Raw genomic sequence first — 17,760 nt, forward strand, 5'->3', positions numbered from 1 at the left:
TTGATTTCAGTAGTACTTGTATTATTCTTTTACAAAACATTAAGGGAAAATGGCTTTAAAGCTTCCTGCAATGGGGTTTATTAGTAAAATAAAAATTCTCCTTGGATTATTTCAGCAAATATTGCGTTTCTGGATTACTAACACAAAAAAGGACAGAAAAGCAAGAAAATTTAGTAGATAACTTTGAGGACAACTGTTTAACTTGCACATAGGAAAGAAAGCATTGTAATACATCATTTGTGAATCTGAAGATGCAGAATGTAAGAAAAAAGCCTTCTGGTCTTCAGTTTAAAAAAGCTAGCAGACACTTGCACATCTACTAGATACTTACTTTTAGTGGACTGTGTTTGTTACAAAAACATTTAAGTTAATGAAAGAAGGATATGTATGTGCTTGAACATATAGTAAGAGTAAGTGTTTCTCATCCCTATTGCCTTAAAATCACATCATCTTTGTAGCAGAATTCATAGAAGGAAAAAAAACCCAACCAGCCACCCCTGGAAAAGCCTGAAGAGTAAAATGTTTCCTCTCCTCAAAATGTTATGATCTATAGAAAGGTGATTTCACTCAAGAAATATCACATACAATTCATTATACAGATTGATTGACTAAAAGCAGTAAGTTACTACATGTACGTGATAATGATGCACTGCACAAGTCCAGAACAGATCTTCCTGCAGGGATAGGTTTTAAACAGTACAGGATGGAACAAATTCAAATCTTAAACCAAAGTCAATAATAATTTATACTGCCAAGAACAAATATGATTGAAACAGCATCTGTCTTCTAGATCTTATCCTCACAAGCATTTAAGTTGTATTGAGTCCCATGATGAAACCATAAAAAATAAGATTCTATTACACTTTCAGTTGTGCACATATGAATCTAGAGTAACAGCTGACATTGATGTTCTTTTGTATATTTGAGGCTTAACAGGGAGTAGAATGGGAAAACACAGAATGTGAAGAATTTCATATACCTTTGATAGATTCTGTTGTTAAAAGGTGCTTTATTGTAAGGCTGAGAATGGACAGACAGGAACAGCTATTTTGCAGTCTTCGAAGATTTAATAGCTATGTGCTAACACTTGTTACATTTATCTCAGAAGATGCTCGGGAAATATATTATAATGCCAGAAGGGAAGTGAGAAAAGATTACAATTGTATTCCTTGTACTTCAGAAGGGGAACAAAGAGAAATGTGAACTGTCTTTTGAGACCTTGAAGTATACTATACAGCATCTGTCGAAACACAAAAACCAAACCCCAAACCCCCTGCCCTCTCATCCCCAAATGCAACCTGTCCATATACTTCTCAGAAATTGCTCTGTTAATCTAAAATTGTAATGGATCTGCTTGTTTCTCCTTATGTCTTTTTCCAGCATCTTTTGGGAAATCCGTAGTAAATTTTAATAGGTTTCCTCTCTCCTCCAAAGCTGCTTGTTGAAAAGGCAAAGAATGTGGCAGTGTGATCCCAACTTACATCTTCACGAAATCATTTCATACTTATTTATTCTAAAACAAAATGTTGAGGGCTCTCATTCTCTCAGTGGAGGGAAACTGGCAGTAGCTAGTTTGAGAAAAGACCGTAGACTGTCTCTTTGGACTAAATAAAAAGAAAACCTGTTTTTCTCCCTTGCTTTAGGTTTACTGACGGGTACCAAGCCAATTGTTAATAGTTATGAGCTAAGCCATATTAGAATAATGTGTAAAAGTGAGTAAGTAAATGGACAAGAAGCTGGAGTTATCCCCCTTTTTTTGCGGTTCTTTTTTTTATTGCTTTCACCATCCTTCCCTTATTCCAACCATACTGGCCTCATGCCAGCCAGGTCAGAGACTTTGTCTATAGCACCCAGTTAGAGCAACCTTGTAGCCCAGCACAGCTGGAAGAAAGAGGGGGTACATGGTCTAAAGCCTTCTGTGTTGTAATCCTACACCAAAGCACCTCCCATATTGGAAGAGAAGGATACTGCAGATGCCATGCAGAAGCAGCAAAACAAGGCCCTGCAGGAGATCCAATGTGTTGCTGGTGATCAAGACATTTGCGGAGGAAAGGAGCAGAGAAAATGAAACAACTAGATGACTCTCAATTTTTTATTTGTACACACACACTCACCAACACCAGTCATGAACATGCTGGGTTGAAGGCTCTCTGCCTCTAAACTCATTGGGACCCCAATGCAAAGTGTTGTTTGGAGGATGGAAAAAAGATAGAAGTCTAATTGATCATACTTGTCAATATCACAACATGAATGTGGTCCTTTGATTTGCTGCTGAAAAGCCCCATTTCAAAGGCTTAGAGAAACACCTATTTAATATATGGTGTTTAAATCTTTTCCCTCAAAATATGCATGTTTGAGCTGGTCTTGGCTGCGATAGACTTAGTTTTCTTCACAGTAGTTGGGTTGTTTTGGATTTGTGCTGGAAACTGTTGATAACAGTGGAATGTTTTAGTTACTGTTGAGCAGTGCTTACACAAAGCCAAGAACTTACACAGTGCATCTCTCAGCCTCTCACCAGAAGTGTGCTGTGGGTGAACAAGAAGTTAGGAAGGGACACAGCTGGCACAGCTGACCCTAACTGATCAAAGGGATATCCCAGACCATGTGTCATGCTCAGCATAAAGCAGGGGGAAGAAGGGAGAACATTCAGAGTGATATTTTGTCTTCCCAAGTAACCATTACATAATGGAGGCCTGCTCTTCTGGGTATAGCTGAACACCTGCCTACTGATGGGTAGTGGTGAACGAATTTCTTGTTTTGTTTTGCTTGCGTGCATGACTTTTGCTTTACCTATTAAACTGTCTTTATCTCAAACCACAGATTTTCTCCATTTAGCCCTTCTGAGTCTCTCCCTGATTCCACTGGTGAGGGGAACGAGCAAGGGGCTGAGTGGGGCTGTCAATTGCTAGCTGAGGTTTAATCATAAGGGGTTACTGGTTGGCCTTTATAAAGCAAGATGACTTATTTCACCTTTGCTGCTGAAGAGTGTCACACAAACCAATGATTATAAATTGGACTTCAAATGAGTAGGATGATCCTCAGACCAGAGCTAGTTTTAAAAACACCTCCTACAACTTTCCTGATAAACTGCCTTTCAAGAATTATGGGCTTTAAAAGTCATCAAAACAAATACAGTATGTTCCAAAACCAGTATCTAGTTCTGGAAAGAACACCAAAGTCAGCCTTTTATCAGCAAAGGCAAACCCTGACCTACTGTCTTCTAAAAGTCAGGTGTGATCCTTAGACTGCAAGCACAGATGTTATTGGAGAAGACACAGACAGCATTATGGTCCTATGAGGCTCCAATCCTTACAATACTCATAATTACAACATATTATTCCCAAGGTAAAAAAATGCTATGGCAATGTGGAATCCCACAAGGCTAGACTGCAAATGAATGAGAAGGGCTAAACAGCTTCTCTACACCAAAGCATAAAGTTTTCATGCTATGACAGTGCAGTTAAATGAGACAAAATGAGCTTTCATTATTTGCAGTTGGCTTACAAGTCTTCGAGTAAGCTGGCAATGGAAAGATAGTGGAAAGTGTGATATGGAATGATAGTGGAGTGTGACATTAATGACAATGAAAAGACAGATATGAATTGACAACAGCATCATTAGACTACAAAAGGGGAAGGTGTTAATTAAGTAGATCCTACACAAGGCATAAAAATTGAGTAGAAACAGTATTAGATGAACCACACTGCCCAGAAAATAGCAACTGCAAGGATAAAGTAGTAGAGAAATTCTGCAGTGACATCTAAAGTCTTTGGCAGCTGTTTCTCAATGAGACCAGACTCTGGGAAGCATCCATCAGCTCTGTTCCCAGAAAAGCACAATTGTACAATGAAGCCCATGCAAGCTGGGTCAAACAGCAGAGCTACTTGCGACTAAGAATGACTCAGTAATAAAGCTGGGTTTGCTCATTCAAAAAGCATCAAGGTGATGAACAGCCATTATATCAGGTGTAAGCTAAATGAATTTTAACATTATTTCAGAAAGTGCAAGTCTGCTATGAAATACATCAATATTTCAAAACCTCTAAAGTGGCAACATGCAACAGCTATATACTACATTTTTTACCTTGGCAGACAAACCTGTCAGTGGGTCTTCCATTTACATATCATGGTGTGAGCAAGACATAAAACCTAATTCAAACCTCTCTCAATATCCTCCACAGAATTTTGCTCCCTTTACATTTGACAGCAATAACAGCATCTCCAGGCATTTTGGATGCACATACTCCAGAACACAAGGGTCTCCCCCAGCCTGGTCCACACAGGCCACTAGCTTATCCAACAGCTTCAGACTGTCTTGACTACATTTGCTCCTTTTACCCTTCTCACCCCTCTATGTAATTTGAGCAGCTCCAAAGAGATACTGTCTTTAAAGGAATGTTTCCTATTTCCCAGCAAATCAAAAGTGTTTCCCCAGCCTGCACTGCCCTTCATCCCAGGAAGACTGGGTTTAAGGACCAGCCATTCTGGGTGAAGAATTCCACTTTCACATATTTTTAAAGTATTCTCATTAACTCTTAATATCATCACTGACTATTAGTGTGCACGATGGAGAAGCCACTTTTTGGAAGCCTTGTATTAGCTTTAAATTTCCTGCTTACACAAGCCTTGTGAACAACTGTGAGGCATTTCCAAATAGGCTGTTACAAATGATTCTGAATAACTGTCATTCAGCAAGCCTTTACAGACACTGTTGCCTGCTTAGAAAAGAGACTGACTGAGAACATTAAATCGATACAAGCCCAGGCTGATCCTTGGCTTCAGCACAAGATTGAAAGTTGGCCTTCAAGCATTTTGAACACTTTTGTACTTCCTTCAAGGTCTGTGTAGTACTGACCAACCTTGAAAATTCTTGATCTACTGTAGGTGTTCAATGATATTACTCGAATAATAACTAGTAGGTTAGACAGCAAAAGGGTTTTCCTACTAAAACCGTTGATAAAGTTTTACACTGTCTGAGGTTCCCTGTCTGCCTTCCCATCCCTTGGCAGCAGCTCTGTCTGGCACCTAACACCTTTAAGTAGTTAAAAAACGCTTCTTTGTCTGAGAGACTCCTGCTTTGCCAACAATGAAATTCTGCCTTCAAGTCTTGGAGAGAGTTCAAAAAAAGAAATAAATCAATGACTTTTGCAAGATTAAGTCAGAATCAACCCTCCTTCTCTACTATTCCAGAAACATATAGAAAATAGGTCCATTTTGTACAAGCAGGTCTTGGCTTTTATCTTCATCATTTGAAATCACACATTAGGAACTGAGAAGCAGTACCATCATATTCTAGTGTGTTGTCATTATATACAGAAGTACATGGACTCACAGACAGTAATAAGAATTATCACTATAAACCAGGAGCCAATATGCTAGTCAGAAGTAGGATTATGCTGATTAAATGCAGAAATTCTCACAAACCCAAGCCACCTTCAGCTTTCATCATTATTATCTATCTAGGCGCAAATTCCTTTCATCTTAAATTAGGTCAGGTTAATCCCACCCTAGCTTTACCTGTTTCCCTACAGTGACTAGGAAAACCCAAGGTGAGTAATTCAAACACAAGTATACAAAGTTAGGAGAGAATAATCTTACTCAAAATACCTGCAAACTACCAAAAATCTCTCCTTCTCCAGGAGACCCCAGAAAAGTATCAAAGAAATGTGTTTATATTAGGAAGCATCAATCTTGTAAAAACTGGTAGAAAAGTAATTTGAATTGGTGTGATCATAGCTTTACAGAATTTAAAAGACTGAGAAAATAGAACAACTAATTAAAATCGTGGAACAACAACAAAACTCACCCCCTGAAGGCCTGAGTTTGTTAACTCTGACAACAACAAAACTTAAGAAAGTTTCACACACAATAAAAAGGCAAAAACATTTAAATTAAAGGATAATATTGGCAGTAAAACAGACACTAATAAACAGGCTTTGAACTTGCCTTTGCCAAAAATTATAAGTCTTCTAATTTTCACAGGAGCTCAGCTGGGGAACAACTAGCCTATAATAGGGCAATGAGCCCTGTTAAATTGAAGATGGACTATGACAGCCTTCTCAAAGGGATTTATATACTACAGCAGCTGTGATGGCAAAAGGAAAGACAAAATTACTCAGGAGGTCCCTTCCAGTCCTACAGTTGTAATTTAAGTTTCTACTGAATAGCACAGGCCAAACAGATCAAAGAGAAAACAGCACCAGTGTTCATGTAATTCAAGATATAACTTCAGATCTCTTCTCTTTTTCCCTAATCTTACCCACATCTCAGCCACTTCTGGCTTTATCTGACCCTAAGCCAGTAGCGCCAAATAAATTAAACAGCACTGTTGTTTTCTTCAAGTACACCACCTCTGCCCTGAAGAAAGAAAAAAGCAGCTTCTAAACTCTTTTCTTTCATTACCAGAGAGGTTACTCTACAGCTACACAATAGAAAATTATTTGAGTTCGCTCCAACATTACCCTTATTTATACATTATACAATATTGCATTTCCAAGCTGAAGGATAACACAAATAAGCCACCCCAGTAAAACACTTCATTTAGGAAAATAAATATTGTTTTACACCATTATGATAACTAACAAGAAGATAAAATCTAGGAAACACATCCTAGTTCCATTTGCAAGGCAGGCTTATCTCACCAGAACAATTTGCTTCTTTCAGTACAACACAGATCCACAACAAAAATGAACTCTAGTACTGACTGCTAGGCACCAGCTAGAGAAGACAGCTTTCACCTGGGCTGTACAGGAAGGTTCTCCCCGCCTTGGGGAGCATAATCAAATATCAGAATTAAGAAATCAAAACAGCAGCATCTGTGGCGATGGTAATGACACTCAACATTGGATCTCTAAAGACATTTTCTAGGGAAGCCTATATACTTTATGAAAGTATATGCTGCCTAAGTAAAACAAAAAAAAAAAAACATATAAACCAGCTGCAATGTCTACACTGAGATGTGAACTATTGTAAAGAGTGGAAATACTTACAGACATGTTTTGGAAAGAAAAAAAAGATAAACATTTATATTGCATTTTTTTTTTAAACAAACAAGACTCAGTCTATCTTCCCTCTCTGAAGAGTGGACAGCACCCAGAAGTACACTTAATTCTCAAATCCACTGTGGCTAACTCAGGAGAGGGATATCATACCTTGGAGGGAAGAGGTAGGAACCTGAGACACCTAAGGCTGTGTGAAAGAGAGATGCGTGTGTACAGGCTGCTGGTAACAGCAATAGAAGATGTCCTGTAGGACAAAATGCAGTAAGTAGCTCAACGCTGTCTACACAGGGAAAAGAGAAGTATGAGGGGTCAAGGGAAATGTGGGTTGGTGCTCCTGGGGGCAGGAGAATTTTGTGTAGCGTGTTATTTTAAGGTGGTGCATACTGTAAGGGGATGGTTTTATGCAGTGCAATAAAAGGTGCTTGAAAGTCCTATTCTGGCCCTCATAAAGGAAAAGTTTCTTCAGGCAATTACTTAGGGGAAAAAGTATTCAATGGAGTAGCAAGTGACTCAGGACAGCAGTCATATACTCTAACTAGTTTTGGAGAGCACAGATTGGTTCCAATGACCAAAGTCACATTTCTTTCAGTTAAACTGAAAATGGAAAAGACTACAACAACCATTCAGTCCCTGCTGTAACTGGAGCCTGGACTTAGTGCTCTTGTGAGAAGATGATGGAGGACAGTTCGCATGAGTTGCCATTGCAAGGGGAGTAGTATTTGCATAACTAGCCTTTCACCTGATTAAACACTAAGACACTTATGGGGGGAAATCTCTGAACTTAAGCAACTCACTGAAAAAGTAAAAGAAAGCAGGAAGCAAAATTAAATGGCTTTATACTATCCCCTCACAGCTTGAAGCTAGTCCAGAACTGTACTGACTTCAAGGGAACCTCATTATGGAGAAAGAACGTGATGTTATAAATGGGAAAGAACAAGTAAAGTATCCTCTCCAAAATGCTGTTGACCCTAGTGAGAAGGTATATACTAACTACATTGGTAATTTCTGAGCAAGTAATTTTTCAAAAAATACACTGTTTAAATTTTTCTGAGATGCTAAAAAAAAATCATTGCTGCTTTTAGCCAAGCGTTTCCCCACTAATTGCAATACAGCTGCCATTAGCCAATTCCCCTGGCTTCTCCGGCTTCCACAGTGATTTGAAACCCTGATAATGTTTTTCATTTTGTTCCTTCTGTAGACAGAAGGAAAAGCATTTCCTTTCAGACAGCATGACACAAGCTACAGACAGCCTGACGCCAAAGCTTTCTGCAGATCAATATATTTAATGCATTTGAAGTCAGTAAAATCTCCTAAGCTAGTCCAGGGTTGCCTGAGGAAAAACAAAGACAAAAGCTAGAGAGCTGTGTGGATATGGGTTTGATATTCAATTTGCTTACTTAAGTCTCTCTCCATTTTAACAGAAACTCATTTAAGCTACCTGGGCTTGTAATTTAGAAACTTTTCACAAAAATTTTTGGTAAGTATGGAGTAAAATTTAATGTAGTAAGTGGAGTCAGATACACTCAAACCCAGGCTGGAGGGTGGTATGTTTATATGCATCAAGACAGAACAATGAATAAATTCCAAAAATTGTGGGAACAAAAATATCATCAATCCCATCACACCAATTCTCTTTCTCCCCAACTTCCAGATTTATTTTGTTCCCTTGAATATTACTTCAGCCACTCTGGCCTTTTCGATGAGCTTTCCTCATTTACTTAAGATACTTTTCATTTTCATTAACCTTCAGTCATTATTGCTCCAAATCATCTTTCTTGCTCACCGATGAAGTTTTACTGCCCCTTAAATACAACAGCCAGAGGCAATATCACAAGTGAGGAAGCCAGTCATTCTCCTATCAAACCCATCAGAACCCATCTCTTACATTCAGCTTCAAAAATTCCCCAGGGATTTCCATTCACTCTACCTTCCCCCCCATCCCTCACTCTACAGAACAGTATATTAAGAAAAAAAGAAATAAACCTCACTAAAACAGCTGCCATGCTTTTCAGTAGTATTTTGAATCAATCAAAAAAAATGATTATAACTCTTATAACACTACAGGGCAACTACTACCTTGCTGCCAGTCTTTAAAAGCTGCTAAATAATGGTACTCAGAGTTCACAATTTGTCTTGCAAACCAGAATAATTTTTATTGCTTACAATAGGAAGAGCAACTTGATAAACTTCATCTTTATGTACAACCTTGGGCTGCTGGAAACAGTTGAATAAAATAACTTCTTCCACCTGAACACAGCATTAATATGATGCTCAAACACACATTGCTTTAAATGCAAATATCAATTATTTCATGCTAATATTTCAGCAAGAATGAATGCAATTATTTCATCAAAGCAGATGCAGTAGGAGGTAAACAAGAAGAAGTAGCTGTTACTCATTTGTGGAAAATAAATCGAGTCTTTCACTCATTTTTTCTTCTATGGATTAGGTGGTTAGAAAGAGAAATGTTGCCTTTTTGTTACATCAAAAGGTCTGGCTATGAAGTTCCAGACTACTGGTGCTGCTTTCTTGAATACTAACAAGCTGGGCTAATTCAGTAATATTTGCAAAGGGTTTATAATAATTTTTATAGGTTTTTTTCTTGAAAATATGGAAACTGAGAATCAGCGTATGTCACAAAATTGTTAAATTTAACATTATTTCTGTCTTTGACTGTATCCCATTCTGCTACAAATCTTCATCCCATTATATTATAGTACTACAAGAAAGTAGGGTCCCTTCCACAAATTCCAGGACAATCTGACTCCAGCAGCTCTTGTTAATGGCATTTTGTTCCTTTTTAGCAAATACATGAGGGGAGCAGGTAAATTATACAGCCTGGGTTCAGCACAGCAGAACAGGAGAGAATTAAAGGAACAGCTTCAGTGTTCGGTTTTTTTTGCTCAATGTTGTCTTGTGTTTGAAATTGCAGAAACCAGCTGTGGGTATTTCACCCTGGGACCAGGTCTGTCTGATGCCATGTCAGAGGCATTGGGCAGCAGCCCAGCTCTCTGCATGTCACTGCTTAGTAAGTCAAATTGCAGATGTGCTGCTTCAGCTAGAAGCTTTATGTGATGCTATTAAAGGTCTTAGAGAACTCAGTGATCAAAAGAGTGATAATCCCCTCTGAGAAAAGCTCTCTTCCTGTGGGTCCTGAGGCCTCTTGTGGCTTGAAGTTCTTGTGATGGAAGAGTTTAGCCTGGAAGCAAGTGAGCAATAAAAATCTGCACACACATTCATGCTAACTCTCCTCTGCGTAAACTTCTCATGGAATCAAGTCTTCCTAGCTGCTTGTGCCCACTACTTAGCAATGCATAACAGAATATATGCATTTTGGAAACAAGCATCATTTCCCTTGTGTCTATTCTTTGTAATCTACAGAAAGCAGTTTTTGCCTGTGCTTTCTGAAGAGGTAATTGTAATATCACGTAACAGATGCATGTGAAGAGGCAAAAAGATATACTATGAGATATAAAAAAGGACGTTTTCTACCTCAACAGGACTCCCATCTGAGCAGTGAGTTGCTCGTTTGAATTTGCATTCTCAGGTATCTCAACCATAAATTTTGCATCCTGCACTACAGGCCTCAAATTTTGCACATGATTTCCCAGTCCATGAAAATGTCTATTCTATCTTTTAAATTTTAATATGGCATATGTAACGCTATAGAATCTATAGAGTCCAACCAACATGGCTATAAGCACTTCAGAAGAGATAGGCAAAGATGGAGAAATGGTGGGGTATCCCTTTATGTTAGGGAGTGTTTTGATGGTCTAGAGCTGGTGCTGACAGCAGGGTTGAGTGTTTAAGGCTAAGAATCAGGGCCAACAAGGTAGATGATAGAGTCATAGACCACCTAACCAGGAGCACTTTGGTCACAACAACCTCATGCATTGCTACAAGCTTGGGGAAGAGTGGCTGGTATTTTTAAATACCCAGAGGTATTTAGAAGATGAGTAGATGTGGCACTTAAGAGACATGGTTTAGTGGTGGACTTGGCAGTGCTAATGATTGTTAATGGTTGGACTTAATGATCCTAAAGGTCTTTTACAACCTGTATGATTATATTTTATGACTCTAATACTGTCAGACAGATGACAGAAAAAAATACTCTGCCTCCAAACTTGTACTCTTATATGCCAGTAGTGCAGGTAAAAACTCCAGTATAGTCCGTCGGCTTATGGATCAGAGGCGAAATTCCTCACTGCTATTTACTGGGACAGCTCAACTAGTTAACTTCAAACAACCAGTGCTATTTCATTCCAGCAGAGAGTCTTCCCCAAGGATATACTTTTGGTCATAAACTCTAAAAGGACAATAATCCTCAAACTCAAATTAACACATTAGGCTTCTGTTGCTCAGAAAAAGCAAAAGCTGTTCAGCTACTGTGAAAAAAAACCCAACAAAACCCAACCCACTTCAGTGTTGTCAAAATAAGCCTGTATATGATGATTTCAAAATGCAACTTATTCATTCCTAAGTACATACAAGGCTAAATATTATGGATGACAGGACACAGCAATGCTCTTCTGGAAGCTTCTCATAAGAAAGGCAAATGTTACACTCCTTACATTCTGACTTACACAAGGAAGCCCACTGAAATGACTGAGATCATTCACCTCACCCTGAAGTGACCTACACCTGTAAAGATTAGAAACCTCAACCATCCTAAAGGGTAGCTGATGTTACACTTACTTTTTGTACATATAAAATGAGTTACACCAAGAGACTTTCAATAGCAAGAGATGGATAAGAGAGTATAACACAATACTGCTGTAGGCCTGGATTTGTGGCACATATTTAATTGTTATTCTGAAGGAGAAGTAATGACCAACTGCTAATTAAGTTAGAAGAAAGGTGTTAGGAAATTTTGAGGGACGTCTGATTCAAATGGGAACTGCAATGGCAGGGAAAATGCCAGGCTGTCAATTAAATGTCTGGTGACAGAGTAGAGTAAGAGGAACTTCTCATGTAGATTGCTAGATCTTAAAATAGCTATTAACACTCAAGAAAAAAATCACAAGTTTCATGTGAACAAATCCTTCCCTAAAACACACATTTGCTCAAAAAGCAGCAACAACATCCTCAAAATATGTTAAGGCAGTAGTGGAATTATGACTTCTATAACTTTCTGGAATGGTGTATTCTTGGTGAGTACTTAACTCACTGTGCCAGGAAAAAGGAAAAAAAATAGAAAGAAAGAAACAACAAATAGAAGGAAACAATAGCTGAAAAATATTAGGACAATTTTCAGGAAAACTTGTCCAGAAGACAGAGACATGCTAAAGAACGACAAAACAGAAGTCTTTTTCTACATAACCATTTTGCAGAAAACTCACTTTTATTCTCATTTATTCTGCTATAATTCTGTAAAGATCTCTTTGTCTCAAAAGTTTCTACTGTAACTGGTGCAGAAGATTAAAACAAAATGACCCGAATATTTTCAGTGAGATAAAGAATAAAAAGAAACACAATAACATTATACAATAGTATGGAGAATGTAAATTAAAATAACTTCAACGGAGCATAATTAAACTGTATTAAAATATTGCTGTGAACTGCAATAAGTGTAGCTATAAGCCATATTTAAGTGAAGACTGTGAAGACAACATATTTTTCCTGCTCGGGTTAACAGCTCTATGAGATGATAACATGGGTGTGAATTCAAACTCCCAAACAGAAATAAACCCAAGCTATTTCATCCTGCAGTGGTCTGCAAAAGAACAGCAGTTCTTGTGTGAAATGAGCCTAAGAGGAGAATCTTAGTACCATATATGAGCAAGAGAAGAAATCTTATTTCTTTAAATGGGTTCTTGGTCAAGAGAAAATTTGGGCCACATACAAATTTATGTGTCAGAATATGAAAACTGTCACCAGAAAACACTTGTCCAGTGGCTGCTGGAGCTCCTTTCTCACTTTATCTTTGAAGTCCCACAGACAACTCCACCTCAGCAACAACGTGTCCATCTCAAATTCAGGAGCACCTGTAACCCTGAAACAACACCTAAGCCTCCAGATCTGATGTGTTCAGCATATACCTAACAGGTACAGGCAGATTTGCACACCTCAGAAAATATCCTTGCTTTCCAGGTTATGGCTGGAAGAGGTTGTATCCTGTACTACACAAGCACACAGCTGAAGCACTCAATGCAGAATGTGATCTCGTTTCCATGCTCTCCTCACTCCGAGGTGGCATGGACAAGCCCTTTCCAGCAGAACTACAAGCTGGTCTGGAGTTGGGAATGGTCCACTAGTCCCGCAACAGCCCCAACAGAGCAAAGCTGCAGATTTCATGCAGGCAGCAGAAAGCCTCGTGAGAGGACAGCACAGTCCAGTGGCTGGGCAATTTGGCAAGGAGTGAGCCCTCAATTTCACACAAGCAATGAGATCCCGCGTATCTGTCAGGCTGCAATGGCAACCACAAAGCCTGATGAGTCCTTAAAAAAGCCCTGCCATGGGAACCTACCTCCAGAGAAGAGCCTGGACTCTGCAGCCTGTAGGCACTGGGCTGTGCTCAGCCTTTGCTATGGGCTATTTCAAGACAGTTTCTGCTGAGTTTGCAGGTTTCCACCCAATTCTGGCATGCACTACAGAGGGAGATTGTGTGTCCCAGCCCTATGTCTTTATTGAGCCTTCCTGGGACTGGCTGCTGAAGACACCTGTTTCATCCCTAAATATGACAGCAGAGAAGCACAGAGACTACATCCTGCCCTTTGTTCTCACACGTAAAGCATTTCAGGCCCAACGCTGTAAACACTTTACAATTCTCCCACCCACTGCAGCAGGAAGTATGTTGTATCTTCTATATTATGATTTAATTCTCCTTTTTACCTCATAGCTGAGGACAAAAATGTTGTCCTTGTGATAAATTTCCTTACCATAAGATTACAGACACTAACAACAATGAAGGGAAGAAAAAACGCTAGAAAAATGAAGCCCATTACTTAGGCAAAATAATGGAAACCATAAATCACTGTAGCGACAGGATTAAATGTGAAACCTTTAATTATACATTGAATCATTTACCAAATTCTTATGTTATTTGTAGCTTGAATAAGATTTGAGTTTGAGGATGATTCTATTTTACATGTGAAATAAAAATAGTTTTAAGAATAAAAATAACACTAACTTTAATCCTTAAATAAACTAAGACCTTTACTGAACACCTTTATTGTTTTCAGTCAAACTGACCCTCACTTAATGGCATCACTGTGTCAATGCACATCAAGCCCATCTCCATTGCACAGACATCATATAAAATGAAGCAGAACTAAGGGGGGAAACAAGTGGCAGTTCAGAAACTCCTCTACTGTATTAAAACAAGAGAATGTAATTACATTGTTGAGGGAGATATGTTATTTATGAAGTATGGACAAACCTGTGCCCACAGGCTGCATCTGTTCCACTGCTTTTTCCATAAGGAGGCAAGAAGCAGCTGCTGGAAAAGTGACTTCTCAACCCCTAACCACCTTTTCCCATGGATTCCAGAGTCCAGCAACAGAGAACAGGGCTGTTGGACAAGGGAATAATAACCTGATTTCTGTAGAAATTCTGTGCACAAGCATAAGCTTCCAGCACACTCAGAACAGAACTTACTGAAAACAAACAAACAAATAAACCTCAAACCAAAACAAAATGCAAAAATAGCAAAATTCCCCTCTTCTAACTGGAGAGTAAGGCAAAGTGCAGACAGCCTTCGTGTTTACATAAATCCCCTCAAAGAATATGCAGCAGGAAAAAGCAGACTTTCATCAAAGTCAAAACAATGCTTGTACGTTATGAAAACCAGCCTAAAATACAAAACACATCATCTAGTAGCAATTGTAAAGGCACTATTAAACTGCCAGGTATTGCACTGCATATCAGAGAGCTGTTGGCAGGAAAGTACCTGTCCTCTGGAGTACCCTTTGTTTTGTTCTATCGTGTTGCAGGCTCTGGCAAATTGCCTTAAGGTTCCTAGCTGGGGCGGGCTGTCACACAGCAAAAACCATAATTCAGCTGCTCTATGCTTCCTTTTAAACAAGAAGTGTCCATTGGGCCTGGGTTGAAGGGAAGATTGATTCTGTCTACTCATTCAGCTCATTCTTTTGCCCTGGCACATGAGACAGAAGCAGCTGGGGCTTTGCCAATGTTTAGGGTGCAGAAATGGGAAGGACCAAATACAGTGGGGAAGCACACAGTGTGATTTTCGGCCATCTCAGTAGAGGAGGGCAACATTTTTAGTACGCCTTTTGCAGAGACACAAATCACCAGATGGAGGACTCCAAGTTAATCTTCAGGTTTTGTTTGTATTCTCTGCCATGTCATCTGTTCTGATGGGATTATCTTTTTGAAAAATAAGCCATCTTCTGTATTTGGGACTTTTAAACCTGTTAGATTGGCTTGTTGGTGCATGACAGACCTCCTGGCTCACCGCTATGAACTGCAGGAAATGCACCAAACTCTGCTGTGGTCTCTGTCCTTACCACTTTTTTGAACAGGCAAACCCAGAAAGAAAAGCAGATTGTATAATTAGGTTCTAGCTGTCACATAAGTCAACTACACATTCGTTCCTCAGCTAAGTAATTTTTTTCCATTGTATTTTGTAATCAAGAAAAAATTGCCTAAGGAAAGCAGGGAACACAGGCCCAAATCTGTAGAAGTCTAAGTGCAGTCAGAACTAGCAAAATTAGTTTTCTTCCTTTCTTTCCTCTTTTGGATTTCTTTTTGAACCATGAGTAGTTTGGACTGATTTAGCAATATTTAGATATTTCTGTTTCATGCCACCAATTTGAAAAGAACTTTAACAGTACAACATGCAAAAATTGGTAAATCACATGCAAAAAAAAACAACAACCAAAACCATGAAAAAAAACCCATGACACATAACTGCCTATTCTGTTACATCCATGTTCAAGGCTTAAACTGAAAATATAGGTGTCTGGATTAATACTTCTGAACACATGTGGGGCACCAGTGTCAGACACCTGGAAACAGGAGACGTTTCTATTATCTTTTCCTCAACAATTACTGGAAAGGAAATTCCTGAGGCAACACTTAAAGCACAATCCCTCATTATGCCTGACAACATGAGACTGCAATGCCAGGACATTTACTCACCCTGCCAGCAAGGTGATCTGTAGGTCTTTGGAGTTGTTTTTCTCTTTATTTTCTCTAGTCCACTCGTGCATCAGGTCCCTTAGAGATATGGAAGAGCCAAGTGAATTCACGTTTCTTGCTCTTGGTGTAAAATGGTCTCCTGTGACAAAGAGCATATGGAGACCAATGTGGCATATGAAGGCACTGGAACAATCATTTCCAATCATACTATAATTCACAGTTTTCCTATCTCCTGCCTTCAACAGTAGTCAATGCTGAGGAATAAAATCCCAAGAGATGGTTTCCATATAAGCAGCCTGGGGGATCATTGCTTAATAAGTGACAGAAACTGTTATGCTGCCCTAATTAGATGTAGAGAAATAGTATTTATAGGAGAGTTTCCAGTGTTTTACTCAATAGTATCATATCAATCAATTCTACTAGTTAACTGAGTACATTTCAGGTAAGATTTTTTTTTTCATCAGTATTACATGTATTTATTTTTACAGTTTCTATCCTATTGGTTAGGTACTACAGCAATGACCATGATCCTTTCTGAAATTCTCCTTCAGTCCCATCATTCTATGCATATCCTCTTTCCTGTACCTTCTCTAAACTGTTTTTTGTACTTGTTTTCACTCCAGAGTGTCTTCCTTAAGAAGTATTCACTGGTTTTGTGGTTTTTTGAATACCTATAGACTTTTTAAGGATGAGTTGGTCAGACCTAAGTACATTTCGAAATGGTGACCAAGTATTTCTTGTTTCCCTCTTTTCCTCTCTGTACCACCAAGTGAGCTGTGGGAGACTAGTTCAAAGTCAAGCATGATAACCATCTATGGCCCTTTTCTGCTCCATTTCCTGGTAAAAGTGCATCTGGTAAAGAAGCGGAAGAGGAGGATTCAGAATGCACACACAAATCACATCCTCTATGACTAGCGGGCGGCCGTGAGTCAAATGGAGAAAAGCAAACATGCAGACCCCTAAATATACTGCACTTAAGAGCACTATTAAAAGCAAAAATGGGAAAATGTCTAGCTTTGAGGATTTCAAGGCTTCCCTGCATAATTTTTCTGAATTGTCAACTGAATAGCCAGAGGACTGGAATAACTCAGGAAAAAAAAAAAGAAAGCAACAAAGAATTGGTAATTATTTGAATTGCCTCACAAAGCCTGAAATACTTTCACTAGGGGTGAGTTTGTAGATGAAGTTTGAAACGTCTCTTCACAGATTTTTCTATTGAAGGCCATGAGCATCAAAAACTATCTTCTCACTTTAGACCAGTTATAAAAGCTACTATAAATAAAGTTTCCTATATGGAATCTTGTCATTGATTACTACTTCAGTGTAATCAGCAATGCAGGCACAGGAAATTCTTAAAATAAACAGCAGTATTCTCTACTTACAGCACTCAAAATAGAGTCAAGAGTTTTGTACTTTTATTTTAAGATATTCATTGTAATTGATAATTGAGCAAATTACTACTCTTTAGATGAACGCAACTACTGTATCAAAATACAGTGTAACTATGACAACAGTAATTCATAGTTTACCACTCTGACACTAAGCAAATAATTTCGCTGAATTATTTCGTAACAATAAAATTTGATAAATTCCAAGAAGCAGTGATAGCATTTACTTTATTAGAACTAGCCCAGTATCTTCTATTAGTATTGTAAATACAT

The 17,760-nt window shown here is 38.6% G+C and overlaps 1 protein-coding gene across 10 annotated transcripts in view; it reads right to left on the reverse strand.

Moving 5' to 3' along the window:
* Window positions 1-17,760, reverse strand: part of LOC101873927 (poly(rC)-binding protein 3-like) — a 494,741-nt gene that overhangs the window by 375,074 nt on the left and 101,907 nt on the right. For 9 of the 10 annotated variants that reach the window (XM_034060088.1, XM_034074629.1, XM_034060208.1 and 6 more), the window contains exon 2: window positions 16,100-16,238. The exons of the other annotated variant lie outside the window; for it this stretch is intronic. The gene's annotated coding sequence lies outside the window, so the exon portion shown is untranslated. The remainder of the gene's footprint in view (window positions 1-16,099; window positions 16,239-17,760) is intronic. 10 annotated transcript variants of the gene reach the window in all.

Source organism: Melopsittacus undulatus, chromosome 1, assembly GCF_012275295.1.
Source record: "Melopsittacus undulatus isolate bMelUnd1 chromosome 1, bMelUnd1.mat.Z, whole genome shotgun sequence".
NCBI classification, from domain to species: domain Eukaryota; kingdom Metazoa; phylum Chordata; class Aves; order Psittaciformes; family Psittaculidae; genus Melopsittacus; species Melopsittacus undulatus.